The following is a 17,698-nucleotide window of genomic DNA, read 5'->3' on the forward strand; positions in this document are numbered from 1 at the left end:
TTGGCCAGATTCAGAATTGGGGGGGCCTCTGGCCAATGAATGCCAAACCCAAGCTATAATGATTTGCCAGCACACTGCTGAGACAACATGTATATTCTGCCTCAGCTGCAAGATTCTTAATCGTAATCCTGAAATGTGCACGCATGTTTCTCTCCAAGGTGCTGATTTGCCTCAACTTCCGTTGTTCTTGGAAGCTTGGGACTACTGGTCTTCCCCTTGCTTGGGACATCACATATATCCACAGTGGTGAGCATTCTCATGGATCAGGACAATCTTCAGACCTTAAAAAAAGAAGTGTGGGCATAAACCATGAAGTGTGGAGCCATGCATGTCAGTCTTGCACTCAACATCCTCACTCACTCCATCTCTGAGTTTCCGGCATTGAGTCAGAAGTTCTGAAGAGGAAATCATAGTATGTTCAGCTGAATGGGTGTAAAATCCTTCCTGTAACTGAAACCCCTGACTGCACTGGGTTCTCAGTTGCAGAGAGGATTCTGAACAGATCTGTGCATGAAGGTCTGTGTATGAAAAATGACCATTTAGGCCATCAGCCTCAAGACACAATTACCAGGGGTGGTCTTGGCAAGGACAAGGCTATAGGAAGTGGGGCAAGCCCCACCCCACACCCCTCCATGACTTTTGCCCCCACACCTTCTTTGGAGGCGATGAAGAAATGCAGGAGTTGGACTCCATTGCATTCATGAACAAAATGCCCCATGCCAAAAAGGTGACCTTGGTTTTCATTTATAATTTTATAATGAATGCAAAAAGGAATCAAAACGAGATAGCCAGTGATTCAATCCTTTGGAGAGTGATTCAAATCCACACGTCCCTTATAGGAGCTGAAAGAGAAGGAAAGGCATTATTAATTTAGTCAATTAGTGTACTTTGAAAGCAATATTCTGTATATTAAGGCAGGCCCATCCCTCGAGCCTGCCTACATTCTGCAAAAATGCAGTTTTTATGGTATTTACAATGAAGAAAGGTCATTTCTTAGATGTGCTCATCAAAAGATTGTAATTTTAAGAACTGACAATTTTAATGAGAAGGGAGCTATTTCATCAAAAATGGAATGAAGGGGAGCATGAATTAGAAATGAAATGCAAGGCATTCATTGTAGCAATCATGTCATCTTAATCCCAAACTGTGTGAAACAATATTTATCAGGCTTTCTCCGCAACATTACTGGGAAATTTTAATGTACATCCTAGACAAGAGACATGGGGTTCAACTATGTCTCCTACTTTAGTATCAGGGCTGGCATTTAGATATATAAGAAAATATGGGAGGGAATCCTGTCTGAGTCCCTGGCAAGCTATTTCCAGTCAGTGTAGACAATACTGAGCTACATGGACCAATGGTCCGACTCAGTATAAGGCAACTTCCCATGTTTACCCAGAAGCTCAGGCAGAAATCTGGCAGTACGGTCCTATACGTATCTATTCAGACTTAAGCCCCAGTAGGTTCAATGGGACTAACTTTCAGATAAATGGGTATAGGAATGCAGCCTAAAACCCCTAAATTTTGAGCCTGATCTAAACCATACAAAGCAAATGAAAAGGTGAAAGACTTCAATTTAACATGAAAGATATACAAACACAGGCTTAGCCAGATTCTGCAGTCAGAAACTCTGCTTGACTATTTGAGGATTAGCTTCCTTTTGGCTTAAGTTCAGCCCTACAATTCAAAATGCAGAACAAAAATTATGATTGGACCTGGAAGGAACTGTCCATCAAAGTAGTGCTGAATTCCCATTGACTTCATGTGCATTATACTTCAAGGCAGGTGCTAAAGATCAGAGACTCTGCATCACTGGTGGCTGTGCAAGTAAAATGAGTTTTCTTTTTTTCAAACTGATTCTGATCAGTTAAGGATCTCATTAATTCATTATTTTATATTTGGTTACATTATCATCCTATCGGATTTTAAATACATTGCATCCACCCACATCCAAGTCAAAAACGTAATTCATCACATCTCTTAATCTCAAATTATCCCTCCTAAATGATTAACAATATCCACAAAAAGACACAATGCAAAAATAATGGCAAAGTTACTGACAGTTTGAAGCATTAAAAACACTTTTTTTGAATATATGCTTTTTCTCCCTTAAATTCTTCACTTTGGAATAAAGATCTGTTCAAACAGAAAATATTACAGGTACATTTAGCAATGACAGGATTATCAGCTTCTGTCAAGCTGGGAGACAGTGATAGCTTTCAATTTGATATAGCAAAGAGATTTTATAGACCTAAACCCCAGAGACTTTAATACAAAATGGATCTTCTTTATGGAAACATACAAACAGATAATAGTCACATTAAGTTTCATTATCATCATTGTTAATGCAACTGGGGGGAAATCCATCACTTGAAACTAGGTGAAAGTTATCCCTACTTTGGAACTTTTTCCTCTTTATTGTAAAGCAAGGCTAGTCTGATAGTTAAGAGATGACACTTTTACCCACTCCAAAGAGATGAAATAACATGGTCTAAAGGCTCATGAGGTCACTGCCTGCTAAAGCTAAACAGATCTAGGTTTGGTCAGTTTTTGGAGGGGGGGCACCTAAGAACCACACATACATTACTTTGATTAGTGTGATGGAAAAAGAGTGGAGTATAAATATAAGATAATGGTAATAATAAAGTTTTCCTACATGAGAAGAACCATTTTATCCTGATTGGGCTTTGTAGCTTTGTACCAATAAAAACTTATGGGTGTGCTGGATCAGGCCAATGGCTCATTCAGTTTAGCATCCTGTCCCCATAGCGGCCAACCAGATGCCCCATTGGGAAACCCATAAGCGGGATTCAAGCACAAGAGCACTCTCCTCTCCTGTGGTTTTCCAAAACTTGCAATAAGAAGAAGTTGCTGCCTCCAACCATGGAGGCAGAGCGTAGCCATCATGTTTAATAGCCACTGACAGCCATCTCCTGCAATTAATATATGCATTTTCTACACAATTTTTGGCTGGAGACTAACATTGCAAAATTCAAAGCGAGAATTTCAACAGATAGCTGCATTTTGCTTCATGCTTTGTTCCAGAAAGTGTGGATTAGATTCACATTCGAATGCATATCAAACCAAATTTCTTCACCACTGCCGAAAGTCCAACGCTACCTTTTCAGCACACAGTTTAGCATATGCCTTTCAGGGTTCTCGCAATGAAGATGAATGATGCACACTGTAAAATATCTTTTAGCCTTATTTTCTGACTCAAAACACTCCCAACTCAGAACAACAATCTACCCGTAACCATCTGCACAGCTTACTGGAGGCCTATCGAGTGAGATTTATTTACACAATATAACTCAAATGCACTAAGCAAAAAAAGAGGGAGAAGAAAGAAATGAGCACAGGTAAACCAAAAGGTAGGAAAGAAATGTATAAACCACAATTCTGGAAAATATCGCAAGAAGAGATCAAAGCATAAATAAGGAAACAATGAAATGCACATATCGATGCCTCACTCAGAAATTGTCAAAACAAAAGGGGGAAAGAACAGGTGTTCTATGAATCCGTAATGCAGTGAGTGAGACAAAAGCAGCTTGAAAAAATATTGGAAAGTGTCAATATGTTCCTGAAAAGAAAAACTCGTGAATGGGTCGGTCATGTAGCTTAGAACAGCTATCAGTCCATTTGGGAGCTACACAATTGCTCTATTTGAACATCATTGTGTTCTTCAGATGAGTACCCGGAGACCAGGATATGCTAATACAAATTGGGAGTACTGCAGACTGATGGTCCCAAGAATATAGGAAACTGACCTGTACCGAGTCTATCTAAGAAGAGCCTGTTGAATCAGGCCAGTGGCCCATCTAGTCCCACATCCTGTTCTCACTGTGGCCAACCTGATGCCCAAATGGGAAGCCTACAAGCAGGACCTGAGCCCAAGAGCACTCTCCCAATGCTGTGCTTTCCAGCAACTGGTATTCAGAAGCATTGCTGCCTCCATACATGAAGGGAGAGCATAGCCATCATGGCTAGTAGCCATCGATATCCTCCTCCTACATGAATTTGTCTAATCCTCCTTTAAAGCCATCTAGGTTGGTGGCCATCACAGAATCACAAGTTCCAAAGTTTGACTATGCATTGCATGAAGAAGTATTCTAGCTCAATATTGCCTGCAGTCTCTGGAGCTGGTGTCTCCAGGACCTAGGAGACAGAGGGTGAGTTAGTGCCTGCTTGGCATCCAGCTTGTCGCCAGGTGCCTCTTCCAAGGGAGAAAACTCACTGGCAGAAGGAGGCTGTCCCACCGCAGGTGAAGTCTAGCTAGGGGGTTCTGGCAACATAGGGGTAAGGACTTCTAACTCATTTGGCCCTTCTGCAAGATCCAGTTCCTTGATTCCCTGCACACTAACTTCCTCCTCTGTTTCCGGTGTTTCTTGAGGCCTTTGGCTTCCTGAGCAAACTGAGACCCTCTCCTGAGTTACCTGATTCTGATGCCCCAGGCTCTTCCCATCCCTGCCCCTGAGCTGATCCAACCCTCCAGGACACCTCCACGGACCCCTCATGCCATAATTCAGCAACCTTCATTAAACCATACTAGTTTATTCCAAGCACTGAGCGGTGTCTGGAAGCAGCTGACTCAAAGCACAGGATTCTTGTTTGTTTTTGTTTCCTGAAACTCAGTTGCAACATTAAAAGCGGGGGGGGGGGTGTAGAGGAATAATCTGCACTTCCAGCTCTCAGCGTGAGCTCGCTCTTAAAAAATGAACGCAGTGTGTTTCCCTGAAGGAAATGACTTGTAGCCTTCTTCAACCCCATTACTTGCGAGATCATTTCATCACCCAAATATGCCCTGGAAGCTGCAGCAGGCTGGTAACCACCAGTCACAAGCAGAGCTCATCTACATATGGCTCCTGGCCTTGTGTGCTGAAGTAACTCGCTAAGACAAATTGCGGTGTCAAAAGAGAGCTCATTAAAATTTTTATATCTGATTGTTGTGTTACCCTCAAATTCCCTGGATGCTCATCCCTCTTGCTGCCTCAAGCGCTCAGTCCCTAAAGCTCAAAGAATTTCAAGGGCAGCCAGCACACCAATTATATATATCTTAAAAAGTTGTTTGCTTATTAGTTGAAAATGAAGCATACAGCCATCACTAATTCGTATTTCCAAAAATATATATATAGCCCTATTACCCAGTCAAGCAACTGTGCTGAATACCGTGGCATTGCAGAGTGCGTCTAATTCATTGCTGGGGCTGTGCTGAGGCAACAGCAACAATTAAACCCATTGAAATGGGAATTAAGACTGTTTTCCACCTTTGGCACAGCAATCATTTCAATTTCCCACCCCCTATTTTTCCTTCATGAAATTGGAATGCTCTCTCTTTGCCCTATCCAAAAGCAATTGGGTTGTTTCATACAAACCTTCCACCCCAGCACAGGTGGGATTTCTCATTGTGCTGTTGGGGGAATGGCATGATCTGAAATTCCATCCTTTCAGGTTCTGGAAAAGAGAATGTACACATTGCAGATGATTGAAGACAAGAACAAAAAGCTTGGTGTTGTTGGTTAATTGTATACTTTTATTTTTACCTTAAAATACTTATATGCCACTTTTATGGGCAAAGCCCATCCAGAACAGCTTGCAACCAGAAAACTACACCACACACACACACACACACACACACACACACACACACACCTAAAATCAAACTTAAAACAAACTCAGAATTCCAACAAATTAGTAGCAGCAGCAGTATTGGAGTTCTTTCCTTTTTTTAATCAATGAATCACATTTACATCTCATCTTTCCAGCTCAGGGTGGCATACATAGTTCTCTTCTGCCCCATTTTATCCTTGCAACAACCCTGCAAGGGTAGATTAGGCTGAGAGTTAGTGACTGGCCCAGTGAGCTTTAAGGCTGGGGATTCAAACCCTGGTCTCCCAGGTCATAGTCCAACACTCTAACCACTACAATACAACAGATACATCTGTAGCCTTTACCCTACCAATGTTGAAGCTCTGACTTCAGTAGCGTTAAAAAGGAGGGGGTTCCAACATCTCCGTGGCCTCAAAGGCAGAAAGCTGAGGAGAGGCAGATTTAAGATGGGGGCAGCTAAAATACAGGGCTATGAATGTAGTGACTGCACAGTCCTGGACACCCCAGAGATTCTGGGGAAGGGGAAAGGGATTAAAACTGAACATTTAGGCCTCACAGGAGCCTTGTGAACGCAAAGAGACATCCAGACATCCTTAGCAAAGAATCCCACCAAGTCACCACTGTAAACTTGAGCAGACATTGGGCTCTGAAGGAATCCTGCTGCATTGCTGCACCCTTCAGGGACTGTAGACTAGGGCAACGGGAGTTAATTTCCTTACCGTTTTTTCCAATGTGATGAAAATAGCTGACATTAAAAAAAAACCTGGAAAAGGATGGAACAGCAGAAGAGACTTCCCCTGCTATAATTTTTGCCGAGAGAGAGAGAGAGACCTCAAGGAATGAACCACCTTAGGTTTCCTGCCCCCAGCCTAACGTAAACACATAAATGTTGCCCCCTATTATTGCTATCATTGGAAAGAAATCAAAATGTGTTCTCTTGTTTGCATGCAATGCTCACAGGCCTTGATTGCCGCTCGTATTGCTAAACAGACTCTCGGGCATTACTCATTCCTGCCAGCACGGAATAAAGAAGGTTGTGCCTCTTCCTATCAGGCTTTCATCACTTAGCAATGAAAAAGGGTCTGCCTGGATTCTGCAAGGGTGTTTATCCCCACCAGCACCTAACGCCAATTTACTTTCCTGTGTTGACACTTCTGAAGTATCAAGCTGATGAAACAGTAATCATTCCTGCTGCTCGAGAGCTAGTCTGACTCTGGTCAGATGCCACCCAAATGATTTATTTGGAAACTTCTCAAGCATGCAGAACACCTCAAGGAACTTTGTCCAGGAAAGTAGGGGGCAACGTAACTGCTTTGCTGTCCCGTTGTGGAAGACCGTAAGGAAAGAATGCACATTGTCACCCCAGAATCGGTTCTCTGTGCTGTGCCCCAGAGAGGTGCATCTACACATACCAATGTAGACTTTAACCTCTCAAATTAGGATGCTTTTAAAATCTCCCTCATTCACATTTCTTCCCAGATTTTGGCTTTTCAAATTAGGCGCTCTCCATGCTTCTTTTCTGCTTCCACATGTCATTAGTTGTTTTCATGATGCTGTCAGGACCTTTATATGTTACCCCACTTACTACCTAGGAGACTATTGTAAGCAAATCAGAACCTTAGCTGTACTCTCAGAATCAATTGTAAAGTAACGAAGATTATGGATAATTTGAAAAAAGGTAAATTGTGGAGAATATACTGATATTTAGTTTTGTAATGAGAACCCATGTAGGGGAAAGCCACAAGATTCAGAGAATCTCACAAAATGATTAATAAACTGTTTGATAGCAAAATTGTAATGATAAAAACAAAGAAAAATATTTCAGTGTGTTTGTGTGTGTGTGTGTCACCGCTTACAATCAGTGGCATAGCAAGGGAGTAGCGATGGGGGCGGTGCGCCCCGGGTTCCAGGGGAGGAGGGTTGACACTCGGCGGCCCTTCCCACCACCCTCCAAGCCGAGCCCCGGCACCCCGTCCATGCTGCTTTATGGACGGATGGGGCAGCCCCACGAGCCGCCGCTCACTCGGCGGCTCGCTCGGTTGCCGCAGGAGCAGCAGCGCTGGCCCAGATGGACTGCGCATGTACGGCATTTCTGCGCATGTGCAGTCCATCACAGCACACGCGTCAGGACGCCCCGCCCCCAGGGGGTGACTCTGCGCGGCGTTTGTCACCCCGCACGGCCAAGAGGCTTCCTCCGCCCCTGCTTACGATACCATTTACAGCTGCAAAAGATTTGGGGTAGATCTATCACTTCATTTCCAACCAGTGCATGTCCCATAGGTATTGTTCTTTCTTTCTTTCTCTTTCTTTCTTTCATAAAAATTTATATACTGCTTGAACAAGGGCCACTTTATTTAAGAAAAGAATTAAATAAATTATGAACTGCACAGGAGAAGCAGACCTAGTGTGGGAAAGCATCCAAAATTATACCTTTAGCCTGCCAACTGGACGAGTCTACTCTGCAGGGAGCAAGAGGTGATCTTAAATCCAACTTTTATTCATTTATTTATTTATTCAACCATTATTATTTTGGGAAGTTTTTAATGTCTGATGCTTTATTATGTTTTATATATTCTGTAAGCTGCCCAGAGTGGCTGGGGAAACCCAGCCAGATGGACAGGGTATAAATAATAAAATTGTTGTTATTGTTTCTTTATATTAAATTTCTATACCACCCATCATCCAAGGATCACATGGCAGTTTAGAAAATCGAAAAACACAAGGTGGTGGTGGAGGAGGAGATTGGTGGTAGGCCCTTAAATACCTCCTGCCCCCCCTCTTCCTTTTGAAGCCAGATGGAGGAGTGGTATTATATGCAAATTAGATGGCCCTTCTTCCATCCCATTCATTTCAATGCAAAGGAAAAGCAATGCAAATGCAGGAGGGGTGTAAAGAGGTAATAAATTACATATCATTTGCAGACTGAAAGGAACAACAATGAATACAGTACTCTTCATATTCACTGGATTGATTTCCCTTCTGGACATGGGATGAATAAACGAGCACTGGAAATTTCTGTTACAATCCTCTACCCATAGCATCCTGCTGAAATCCTGAGAAATTTTGTACCGCAATTTTAAATTTAAAAAAAGACCAAGCTAACACAACTCACTGCAAAGTTTGGTGCATCTGTTGTCTAGCATGGCTAAAACTGCTATGTTCAATACAGTTACCGGTAAGTGTGCAGTAAAAGCTTCCTGATTCAGGAAAGCCTCAGATTCTAGCATCACAACCTGAGGTGTGTGTGCCATCAGCATATGCATGTTTTATGTATTATATGTGTTTTACCATGTGTGATTTCTTATGCTCTTATCATCTCTGCTTGCTTGCTAAAAAAGAATGTTTGCTAATTTGTATTTTTGGCTCTGACCTGTATTGGATTGACCAATAAATTTTGATTCGATTTGATTTTGCAAAGTTTGATACCGACTGACACATCAGAGGGCTTCCTTCCACCTGACTTCTCCTTTGCAGCCATGTGTGCTCCCTGCTCTGAAGTGCTGGCGAAGCCCCAGCGAAGGAGCTGAAATTGAATTTAACGTTTAGCTCTCCAACAAGGACTGTTAACATGAATGGGAAGACTCCATTTCCCAGCCCCAACCCTCACACACACACACCCCACACTCCCCAGAGGCACACCGGAAAGCAAGTGACTTGACTGACATTATCTCCTCCTGGGCAGAAACCAATTTCGACAAGAACTCGGCAATTTGGAACTCATAGATATAACGTGCATTCAGGGAATCATCCCCCCCACACACACAAATTATAGGTTTGTCATTTAAGAGGTTTCAGGCAGCTGTAAGGTTCCTGCATTTTATTTTATTTTCATTTTAGCTGCCATCATTGACATCTGCGAAGATCCAGCCACTGTCTTTGAGCAACAGCCCTTGAGAATGCCACGGTTTCCTTTCTCTTAAATAACAGCTCTTGGGTTGCCAAAAATGTGGCTTTGGAGTTCATTGATTCAGTTCCAAAATAAGCAGATCTCTATCTACAAACAACTATCTTACCCCCTGCACCCCGCCCTTCCTTTTAGGAGAGGAGGATACTAGAAAAAGATGTAGCGAAGGGAAGAGGAAATGATTGAAGGGTCAGAGTGCTCTTCTATACAATAAAAGGATAAAGTATTTGGAAGTTTATTTGTGGGGAGGGACATGAGTAAGGAGAACATGATAGAGGAGGGGGATAGGGGTCTCCTAACAACTTCAGCATCCTTATCAAACTGCAGGTTATTTGGGAAAAGACATGTGCTTTAAATGTACAGTGTGTGTGCAGATGTCGATGTGTGTGTATGTGCGTAATATTTATTTATTTATTTATTTATTGCATTGCATTGCATTTCATTGCATTGCATTGCATTGCATTGCATTGCATTGCATTGCATTGCATTGAAATTCTGCCTTTTTCTCCAAGGAGTTCAAGGTGGTAGACATGGTTCTCCCCACCACCACCGCTCCCCCATTTAATCTTCCCAACAACCTAGGGAGATAGGTTAGGCTGAGAGGCAGTGACTGGCCAAAGGTCAACCAATACACATCAGTGCTGAGTGGGGATTTGAATGCTGGTCTATCCAAGATCCTTGTCTGACACTCAGACCACTACACCACACTGGCTCTCATTGGCATTGCTCCCAATGCTGTTTGAATCCGTGTTAGTTATCAGCTCCCGTGTGGACATAATTTCATTATTTTGGAATCAATAATCAATTAGATTAGGGAAAATTCAAAGGCTGCTGCTAAGTAATGACCCAGCAGTGACACACCATGGTTGGTCTCTGGATAAGTCATACTTAGAGTAGGCCTGCTGAAGTCAACAGACCAGCTTGTCTATAATGGGTCTAACATTGAGATTCCTGCATTGCAGAGGGTTGGACTACATGAGCCTCGAGGTCCCTGCCGACTCTACAATGCTATGGTTCTACGAACGTGTGTGAAAGAGACAGAGAGTGTGTGTTTGTGTGTGTCACATCACACACCCCTCATCAATTCCCCTTTCTTCCTGATTCTTCCTTTTAGCACCAAGTCAAGCAAACCATCACCACATCACCTGGTTTGCAAAGGGCAATACCCTAAAATGATCAATGAGACAAGCATTTGAAAAATGTCTGGAGAGCAACCTGGGATCAAAAGCAGAAATGGTAGACTGCCGTTTAAAAGCATTTGGAACAACTTGCCTTGCTCCCTTAAATCCTGAATCAGCAGCAATAGATTGAATTTTACCCTTCATGCCACTTAGCGGAGAGAAGAAGGCAGCTGTTTGAGCCTGAATGTGTCAATCTCATAAATTAATTACAGCCAGCTCAGTGACCCATAACTCGGATACTTTCTTCAATCATTGTCAATCGACTTCCTTCCAATTGAGCTCCAGCCAGTACCTGACCTGCCTTACACCATGGGGAGTTTTCTTGATCACGCTAGAATTTGACCCCTTGCCATCAGATATGAAAGGCTGTTTACAAATCCATTCCACATCCCTCTAGGGCTGGAACAAGTCAAAAATATGCTATGGATATGATTTCAAAGCAAACTTTTTGTTGGCAGCTGTTTCTTCTATATTAGCAGAAGCCACAATTTATACATTAACACATGGATCTCTTGCAAAAAGAAGCAACTGGGGGAATGTCTTAACTGCCCCAGAAAACAGTGACATTTTCTTCCAAGTAAAGTTACGTGTCACCAAGGGTACATGTCACTTGGTACATGATGGACCAAGGCCTTTTGTTGCCTATGGCAGAAAATCAAAATGGTGGCCCTTAATGGTGGAAGAAACACAATAAACTTAAATGCCTGACAATTTGCTATCCTCTAATGCAAAGGTAGCCAATGTGATGCTCTCCAGATGTTGCTGAACCACAACTCCAAGCATCCCTTCCTGTTGGCTGTGCTGACAACAGATGATGGGAGTTGGACTCCAGTGGCATCTTTAGGGCTCCACAATGGTACCCCCTCTAACAGTACTCCCTCACATCCATCATGTAACAGAGGTCGCCATCCTCACCATGCCTAATGGTAGAGCCAGATCTGCATAGGATTTCTGGAAGGTAAAGGTGCTTATTCATGTATTTGTTTATTTATTGAATCATTATAACCCACACTTCATTTGTACATGGGGAACGTGTGGTGCTATAGAAGGTTCACAGCCTGCAGCTCCAATGAGCTCCAGCCAGGTTGGACAATGGTCAGGGGTGGTGGGGGTTGAAGTCAGAAGAACAAGTGGGAGCAGGACGTGGGAGCCTTCCTAAGGGAGCCGTTTCCAGAGGAAGAACCGGAAGGGGAGAAAGACTCTGGGGCTGTCATCAGGAGATGGTTGGTCTCGCTTGGGGTACCTGTCCTAGGGGCCTTCATAAGGGAGCTGATTCCAGAGGAAGAACTATGAAGGGTGAAAGACTATGTGTTGGGCATCAGAGGGTGGCTTTTTCCACCAGCCTTGTCCCACCCTCCAGTCCTAGGAACCTCCATAAGAGAACAGAGTCCAGAAGAACAACTGTTGCTCAATGGATATTTTGACTTGATATTAGGCTTCAATTAATCTGTATGTTTTACAGTAAGTAAACAAAGTATATTCCAAATGAATTGTTTGTTGTTCATCATCATCAATATTATTATTCTTTAGTGTTATATTGCAGTGATATTTTGCATAGTTATACTATGGAACTTGCTCCCACAGGAGGCAATGATGGCTTTAAAAGAGGATTAGACAAATTCGTGCAAGGAAGGGCTATCAATGGCTACCAGCAATGATGACTATGCTCTGCCTCATGATCAGAGGCAACAATGCTTCTGAATACCAGTAGATAGAAACCACAGGTAGAGAGAGTGCTCTTCTGACTCAGATCCTGCCTGTGGGTTTGCCACGGGCAACTTGGTTGGCCACTGTGAGAACATGATGCTGAACTAGATGGACCATTGGCCTGATCCAGCAGGCTCTTCTTGTGTTTGTATGTGTGGTATACTGTTATTGTATTTTGCTTTTTCAGCAAACATATTTGAATACATTTACTTGCGGGAAATGTGGTTGATAAGCAACATGGCAAAACAAAGTCTAGCAACTTCTGGAAGTCACAAATTTGCACATCCACGATCAGTGGAAATAAAGACTAATGTATAATGTATCAGTGGAAATAAAGACTAATGTGGAAATAAAGACTAACAACCCACCAAATAATAAAATAAGCAACAGCAGGGTATGTAGTGCTTTTTCAGGGCACACAACATCTGTTTTTCTAGAAAACAAAGCCCTGAGAGTATGTACTACACATAAGGGTAACATAGAGAATTGTTTTAAACCACACACAACAAAAAATAAAACATACAAATTTTCCGTAAAAGTGCCAGCAATCACCAACAAAATATTTCCAAGAACAGAAATAAAGACTTTAGCTTACTCCTGGTCCAGCAAGAAGTCTCACCCACTGAACTGCACTCACACATGATCTGGTATTGCACTTGGCTTGACAATGACAAAACAACCTTGATCTATAATGGGAATTAATATTGCATGTCAAGCATCTATTATCAGCTAATTACAGCGAATACACTTTCTGCGGAATTACCAATTGTGTTCCTGGCTCTGCTTTTGTTTTTCTAAGATGTTGCCTCACTTAGGAGTAGTAAAAGAGAATGGTGTGGGCTTTTTAAATAATAATAATAATAATAATAATAATAATAATAATAATAATAATAATAATAATAATAATAATAATGATGATGATGATGCAGTGAAAGATGGGAAAATGTAAGAGGAGAAACACAGGGTCCATATGACCCCCTTTCTTGCATAATGAGCTTTTTTAAAATTGCAAGCAATCCAGGTAATTTTGTTCAGCTTTGCTAGCAACATTTTAGTGTATCATTCTCTAATATGGCTTAGGCACAGGTTGTCTCAAGGACAGTATTCTTCCATGCGGGCTCTGGGATCTTCAATCCCACCACCCTCACAGGCATGGAGACATGGAGCGGGGCCTTCTCAGTGGCTGCTCCCAGACTCTGGCTCTCCCTTCCTACAGAAGCCAGACTGACTCCTTCCTTGCTGTCATTCCACTGGCAGGTGAAGACTGCTTTATTCTGACAGACCTTTGGAACTGACTTTTTTAAAAGGAAATGGCTTTTAATACTATTGTGTTGCTTTTACCACCTGTATTTTAATAGATTTGTTTTTATATTCTAAATTCTAATATAGTTTAATTACTTTTTACCTGCTCTCTCTCTCTCTCTCTCTCTCTCTCTCACACACACACACACACACACACACATTTTTTGTAGGTTATCTGTGTTAATAAATAAGGTGTATGAAAAGGAGGAGAAGGAAGAGATGCGGGGTTTCAATATCCCCGGATATTTTATGTGTAGAATGCTTACTGCAAATATCATATTAAATAATTGTCTGTGTTGCATCTTGAAAATCTGGAGTTGTGAGGTGGGGAGTGTTTCACAGCTCCATTTGAAATGTGTACAGTACCACGGGGGGGGGGGAGGAAGCATTTAGGGAAAAGAAGAAAGAAATGCATATGGAAATCTCCACTTATATTTCTTCCAGGCAAGAGCTAATAAAGAGCCACAAACTCTCTTCTCCCAGCACCTCGCACAACTCCTTTTATAAGTCCTAAAGCCCCCCAAAAGGTGAACTCAGTTATCTCTGAGCTTCCCAACCTGGGCCGAGACAGATTCCTTTAAAAGTTTATGACCTAAAAGAAAGAAAACGCTCCATGTATCATTGCAGTTTACTCAAAACCAGGCCTGCGTTAATGGAAAATGCTCTCCCACAAACGGCTCGAAGCCACAAATATCAACTCTGGCTGCTCAATGGCTGCTGGTAGTAATAATAAAGGAGATTCACGGTGGTGTGCCTTCCTTTGTCATCTTACCCACGGTGCCTTGCTTTATGGCTCCATGCAAGCCTAGTGCTTAAGAAGCCACCTAGGCTGTAAAGTGCAGAGGATGATGGGAAATCAAAGTTAAGCGAGGCTCAGAACATTTCGCAAAGCCACACTCTTGTTGCAGTGGTGGTTGCTGGGCAGGCTTGATCCTTTCGACTGTCTGTGATCAGTTATTTTATTCCAGGAATGGGGAGCCTGTGGCCCTGCAAGGTGTTGCCAGACTCAACTCCCATCAGCCCCAGGCTTTGTTGCCAAGAATCAGACATGATTCTTCTTGTCATTCAGCAACAGCTGGAGGGCCAAAGGTTCCCCAGCCTCGCTTTAGTCTTTCATGAGCTCACTGCAGGCCACACCTTCCAAATTCTAGTTTAACTTGAACAGTCTCTAAAATTATTTCCAGAAATAAAGGAGGCACCTCTGGTCACAGTTTTCGTCTCCTTCGCTCCATTATTGGGATGGACATATTTGTCGTTTTAGGTTTCTCTCCATTGCTTGTTTTTCAAGTTTTAAGTTCATTTCGCCATTCATTAAGTTCATTTTGGCACCAGTATGTAATTTATTTTAATGTTTACTTTTTACAGGCATCACGGTGACCGGGAAGTGACCAGAAAAGGGGGCAGAATGGAGGCGGGGCAGGACAGGAGCTGAGTGGGCTTCTGCGTGTTCCACCAGGGAGGGGTCAGGAATTCCATTTTTTAAAAGCTGGATTAAAACATCCCACCCACTCAAGGAAACAGATAATTAAAAGCCAAAGGCCTGCTGGAAAAGGAATGCTTCTGCCTGATTCCTAAAGATAGGAAATGATGGCTCCAGGTGATCATCCCCAGTGAGAGTATTCCATGAGTTGGAAGCCACCACTGAAAAGTCCCATTCTTGTGTTGCCACCATCCGGACCTCCTGTGGAGGAGACACATGAAGAAGGTCCTCAGGGGACAATGTAGGTTCCCCCTTCATTACCAATGTGCACATGCACATTGATAGAACATTGCCAAACCATAGAAGCAATCTTGGTGTGATTCACATTGCTTTATATTATTATTACTCAATCAGTCAATCAATGTATACCCTGCCACATCAATAATAAAACAATTGTTTTAAATATATATACTCTGAAAAAGTTTAAAACATTCTAAAACCAGTGATCTTGGAGATGCCAGGAACAGTGTCTTTCAGCTATCAAATGCTTAGGTAAACAGGAATGTTTTTAACCTCCTCCTGAAAGTCAGTAATAAGGGAGAGCGAGATATACCTCCTCACCATGGAGGGAATTCCCTAAAACAGGGAACCACCACTGAAAAGGCCCCATCATGGGTCAACGGCCATCAATGTTGCACAATGGGTAATTTATTTTATTTTATTTTTTACAACGGAGGATTCCTAAACCACCCATTCTATTTCTGAAACAAGAAAAGGGCATTCAGAACTCTGAAATTCAGATGGCGGGGATTCTGAAAGCATCCCTGCTTCTTCTTTTTTTTAAAAAAATACATGAAAACCTTCTTGGGAAATCAGTTCAGGTTGTTCAGATGCACAACCAAAGGCAGTGCTTAAAACTTTGTCAGAGAAATGAGCCAGTCACTGAAAGACATCTGGCTTCACTGGCAGATCACATTAGTAGCACAGTAAATAAAATTTTAAAATCAAGAGAAGAAACGTTGGCAAGTAAAAACGAGAGAGAAATTCAATTCAGTTCACATTTAGAGGTGAATCCATCAAATGTGCATTTTCCAAAACAGTTTGAGCACTCTAACACAACCATCTGGAATACTTCAGATGGTAGAGCATGAAACTCTTAATCTCAGGGCCATGGGTTCAAACCCCATGTTGGGCAAAAGATTCCAGTACAGTCATATCTCGGAAGTCGAACGGAATCCATTCTGGAAGTCTGTTCAACTTCCAAAACATTCTAAAACCAAATTGCGGCTTCTGATTGACTACAGGAAGCTCCTGCAGCCAATCAGAAGCTACAGAAACCCCATCAGACGTTCGGCTTTCAAAAATAGTTCGCAAAGCAGAATAGTCACTTCTGGGTTTGTGACATTCGGGAGCCAAAACATTCGGAAACTAAGCTGTTCAAAAACCAAGGTATGACTGTATTGCAGTGGGGTAGACTAGATTGTCCTAGTGGTCCCTTTTGACTCTACGATTCTATGATCCTTTGAAATTCACACTTAGCTGAATTTTGCATTGCGGTTCTCCAACCAACCAAGGTTTACAAAGTTGCGTATAGTAGGATAAAATATGCATTAAAATAAATACATTGGTGAAAACAACATATAAAGAGGGATTATATTAGAGAAAGTTGCATTAAAAATGTGTTAAATCATTAAAATACAAGTTGTGAAATCAACATAGCACTATTAAAAGCCATTCCTTAAAAAAAACAATCAGTTCCCAAAGGTCTGCTGGAATAAAACAATCCTCACCTGCCAGCAGAAGGACAACAAGGACGGAGCCAGTCTAGCCTCTCTAGAAAAGGAGTTCCAAAGTCTGGGAGCAGCCACCAAGAAGCCTCTCTCCTGCATCATTGCCAAGCATGCCTATGAGGGTGTCAGGGCTGAAAGAAGGGCCTGCCCCAAAGACCTCAGAGGCTGGGCAGGTTCGTATGGATGGTGAGTGAACAGGTTAACTTGATGTTCATGGGTATAAGATCATAATAACAACCTGCAGATTAATCCTCGCGCTGCCCCTCTGCCACACTTGCAGGGCCTTTGCAGCAAAAACTGCAGAATCAGCACTGCTAGACCTGGATCCTTGCTCTACACACTGTGCCATTGCCTTCTCTCCCAGCGGTCCTGTCTTCGCTACTGTGCCTTCATCTCATCCTCTCTCTCATCATGATTGCTGCATTAGATGGTATATAGAGAATTTCGCAGAATGGCTTTCATAAAGCATTTGGAAAATGTATGGACAGAAAAGTGCTGAGTTAATTGCCACATTTTATGATCATTTTAATAACTGCCTTTGTTCACATTCAAGGCCCGTTCCTTCTGAGTCTGGCTCATATTAATACAACATCCCTTTGGAGTCTGCCTAACGTTTTTCTATATATATCCGAATCAGCCTCATGTATAAAACAAACAAGGCTATAGGATGGTCTCGCTAATCACCTTTCGTTCAGCTAAATTGTTATTCTGAATTATCTGACTCCTAGATAAAAAGAGAGGGGTGCGATAAAAGGAAGGAGAGATAATGATATCTACATTCCTCCTA

Source organism: Lacerta agilis, chromosome 8, assembly GCF_009819535.1.
Source record: "Lacerta agilis isolate rLacAgi1 chromosome 8, rLacAgi1.pri, whole genome shotgun sequence".
NCBI classification, from domain to species: Eukaryota; Metazoa; Chordata; class Lepidosauria; order Squamata; family Lacertidae; genus Lacerta; species Lacerta agilis.